The sequence below is a fragment of the Sardina pilchardus genome, chromosome 5 (assembly GCF_963854185.1).
Source record: "Sardina pilchardus chromosome 5, fSarPil1.1, whole genome shotgun sequence".
Taxonomy (NCBI): Eukaryota; Metazoa; Chordata; class Actinopteri; order Clupeiformes; family Clupeidae; genus Sardina; species Sardina pilchardus.
In genome coordinates this window covers 10,767,890-10,772,391 of record NC_084998.1, presented here as the reverse complement: position 1 = coordinate 10,772,391, position 4,502 = coordinate 10,767,890, and positions in this window count along the sequence as shown.

The following is a 4,502-nucleotide window of genomic DNA, read 5'->3' as shown; positions in this document are numbered from 1 at the left end:
AAACAGTTGGAGGGAGTCATAGTTGATGAAAACTGACAGTTGGAATAGCCAAACAGTTAAATAATTGAGTAGTTTAAATAGTTGAGTAGTTTAAATAGTTGAATTAATTAATAGTGAATTTAGTTTCAGGCAGTAGAAACAGTTGGAGGGAGTCATAGTTGATGAAGACTGACAGTTTGAATAACCAAACAGTTAAATAGTTGAGTAGTTTAAATAGTTGAGTAGTTTGATGAAAACTGACAGCTAAAATGGCTGAACAGTTAAATAGTTGAGTAGTTTAAATGGTTGAATGATTTAAAAGTGAATTTAGTTTCAGGCAGTAGAAACAGTTGGAGGGAGTCATAGTTGATGAAAACAGACAGTTGGAATAGCCAAACACTTAATAGTAGAGCAGTTAATAGTTGAGCAGTTTAAATAGTTGAATTAATTAATAGTGAATTTAGTTTCAGGCAGTAGAAACAGTTGGAGGGAGTCATAGTTGATGAAAACAGACAGTTTGAATAGCCAAACAGTTAAATAGTTGAGTAGTTTAAATAGTTGAGTAGTTTAAATAGTTGATGACAACTGACATTTAAAATTGCTGAACAGTTAAATAGTTGAGTAGTTTAAATGGTTGAATGATTTGATAGTGAATTATGGTAGTGAGGATTTTTAGTTTGAAACAGTTTTGGGCACAGGGAACAGTTGAGCAGGATCTGTAGTCTTATCAGAGCCAGACTGCATGCTTAAAAGCCTGAGAGAGAGAGTTCTGGCATACAGTAGGATTCTAGAAGCCTGAGAGTTCTGGCATATGATTCTAAAAGCCTGGGAGAGAGAGTTCTAGCATAGGATTCTAATCGGAATTGTGATGTCATAATCACAATGTTAAGTCTATGGGGAAATTTTGATAGTTTTAATTAAATAGTTTAAAAAGTTGAAAAGTTGAAAAGTTGAAAAAAACAAAGCTGAAGTCACCTAAGTGAGATCTACGCAACACAGTTTGAATGAAGTTTCAAAGTTAAACCGTTGAAGCTGCATTAAACGCGTAAAAAGCGTTAGAAGAAGAAGTTTAATAAGAACTAGAGAAAGCAATTCCAGGGAATTACGAGTGCATGAAAATTGAGACAAAGATAAAGGTGAAGTAGAGAAAAGGTTGAGGGGAGTCATAGTTGATGACAATTAACAGTTGGAATGAGCAAAAAGTTAAACAGTTGAGTAGTTCAAATAGTTGAGCTATTTAATAGAGAATTATTGTGTGAGGACTTTTACTTTGAAACAGTTTCAGGCAGTAGAAACAGTTGGAGGGAGTCATAGTTGATGACAACTGACAGTTAGAATGGCTGAACAGTTAAATAGTTGAATTAATTAATAGTGAATTATTTGAGTGAGGACTTTTATTTTGAAACAGTTTCAGGCAGTAGATACAGTTGGAGGGAGTCATAGTTGATGAAAACGGACAGTTGGAATAGCCAAACACTTAATAGTTGAGCAGTTTAAATAGTTGAATTAATTCATAGTGAATTATTTCAGTGAAGACTTTTATTTTGAAACAGTTTCAAGCAGTAGAAACAGTTGGAGGGAGTCATAGTTGATGAACACGGACAGTTGGAATAGCCAAACAGTTAAATAGTTGAGTATAAATAGTTGAGTAGTTTAAATAGTTAATGACAACTGACAGTTAAAATGGCTGAACAGTTAAATAGTTGAGTAGTTTAAATGGTTGAACGATTTGATAGTGAATTATGGTAGTGAGGATTTTTATTTTGAAACAGTTTTGGGCACAAGGAACAGTTGAGCAGGATCTGTAGTCTTATCAGAGCCAGACTGCATGGTTAAAAGTCTGAGAGAGAGAGTTCTGGCATACAGTAGGATTCTAGAAGCCTGAGAGTTCTGGCATAGGATTCTAAAAGCCTGGGAGAGAGAGTTCTGGCATAGGATTCTGGAATTGTGATGTCATAATCACAATGTTAAGTCTATGGGGAAATTTGGTTAGTTTTAATTAAATAGTTTAAAAAGTTTCAAAGTTTCAAAGTTGAAAAATACATGCCTGAAGTCACCTAAGTGAGATCTACGCGACACAGTTTGAATGAAGTTTCAAAGTTAAACCGTTGAAGCCGCATTACACGCACAAAAAGCGTTAGAAGAATAAGAATAACTAGAGAAAGCAATTCCAGGGAATTACGAGTGCATGAAAACTCAAACATTTCTGCTCAGTAAAATATTGTTAGATAATGTTTCAAATATCATTCAAGCACAAAGATAGAGGTGAAGTAGAAAAAAGGTTGATGGGAGTCATAGTTGATGACAATTAACAGTTGGAATGGGCAAAAAGTTAAACAGTTGAGTAGTTCAAATAGTTGAGCTAAATGAGTGAAATAGTTGCATAGTTTAAATAGTTACATTATTAAATACGGAATTATGGCACTGATGACTTATTTTGAAACAGTTGTGGGCAGAGGAAATAGGTGGTGGTAGTCATAGTTGAAGACAACTGGCAGTTAAAATTGCTGAACAGTTGATTAATTAGTTTAAAGTAGTAATAAATGTAGTTAAAGTAGTTAAAATGTTTAATTATTTAATTGTGAATAATTGTAGTAAGGACTTTCATTATGAAACAGTTTTGGGTGGAGGAAACAGTTGGTAGGAGCCATAACTGATTAAATCTGACAGTTGGAAAAGCGTAACAGTTAAAAAGTTGAGTAGTTTAAATAGTTGAATTAATTAATAGTGAATTGTTTTAGTGAGGACTTATATTTTGAAACAGTTTCAGACAGTAGAAACAGCTGGAGGGAGTCGTAGTTGATGCAAACTGACAGTTGGAATAGCCAAACACTTAAATAGTTGAGTAGTTTAAATAGTCGAATTAATTCATAGTGAATTTAGTTTCAGGCAGTAGAAACAGTTGGAGGGAGTCATAGTTGATGAAAACAGACAGTTGGAATAGCCAAACAGTTGAATAGTTGAGTATAAATAGTTGAGTAGTTTAAATAGTTGAACTAATTAATAGTGAATTTAGTTTCAGGCAGTAGAAACAGTTGGAGGGAGTCATAGTTGATGAAAACTGACAGTTTGAATAGCCAAACAGTTGAATAGTTGAGTATAAATAGTTGAGTAGTTTAAATAGTTGAATTAATAATATTGAATTTAGTTTCAGGCAGTAGAAACAGTTGGAGGGAGTCATAGTTGATGAAAACAGACAGTTGGAATAGCCAAACAGTTAAATAGTTGAGTAGTTTAAATAGTTGAATTAATTAATAGTGAATTTAGTTTCAGGCAGTAGAAACAGTTGGAGGGAGTCATAGTTGATGAAAACTGACAGTTTGAATAGCCAAACAGTTAAATAGTTGAGTAGTTTAAACAGTTGATGACAACTGACAGTTAAAATGGCTGAACAGTTAAATAGTTGAGTAGTTTAAATGGTTGAACGATTTTGATAGTGAATTATGGTAGTGAGGATTTTTATTTTGAAACAGTTTTGGGCACAGGGAACAGTTGAGCAGGAACTGTAGTCTTATCAGAGCCAGACTGCATGCTTAAGAGCCTGAGAGAGAGAGTTCTGGCATACAGTAGGATTCTAGAAGCCTGAGAGTTCTGGCATAGGATTCTAAAAGCCTGGGAGAGAGAGTTCTAGCATAGGATTCTAATCTGAATTGTGATGTCATAATCACAATGTTAAGTCTATGGGGAAATTTTGATAGTTTTAATTAAATAGTTTAAAAAGTTTCAAAGTTTCAAAGTTGAAAAAAACAAAGCTGAAGTCACCTAAGTGAGATCTACGCAACACAGTTTGAATGAAGTTTCAAAGTTAAACCGTTGAAGCCGCATTAAATGCGTAAAAAGCGTTAGAAGAAGAAGTTTAATAAGAATAATTCGGATAACAATAGAGTGCATTTTTCATGCACTCTAATAAGAATAATTGGAATAACAATAGAGTGCATTTTTCATGCACTCTAATAATTCGGATAACAATAGAGTGCATTTTTCATGCACTCTAACTAGGAATAATGAGCAATAATAATAATAAAAAAAAACATGTCAATTTAATCAATGGCCTCATGGAAACAAAACAACGCTATAATACAAACCTTAATCATAAGAAACAATAAGTGCATATTGAATGACTGAAGCTAATAGCTTGTAGCCTATGATTTAGTTTCACATTCAAGCCTAGCTGCTGAAACACTAACACCACTTAGGCTAGGCCTACAAATTCTTCTTCACTTTTATTTTCCACTGCGCAAATGCATTATAATGGAATTCAAATTCAGAGTTTTGCCTGACTTAAGTTGTGATTCGTTTAAACGGTCATATAAATGTATGACCATTTATAGTGCTTTGTATTTTGAAAATGGGATTAGTTATCAAAGTTGAACAGATTTGGATACTCCATTGGGTTACAAAATGATTGTTTTGAACGCGCCCCATTTGTAGTCTTTCAAACGAGATTTGTGCCGCTCGTCACCCGTATGCGGAAATTACGTAGCCAATCTTAAGCAGTAGGTGGGTGGGGATTTTGTTAGCTG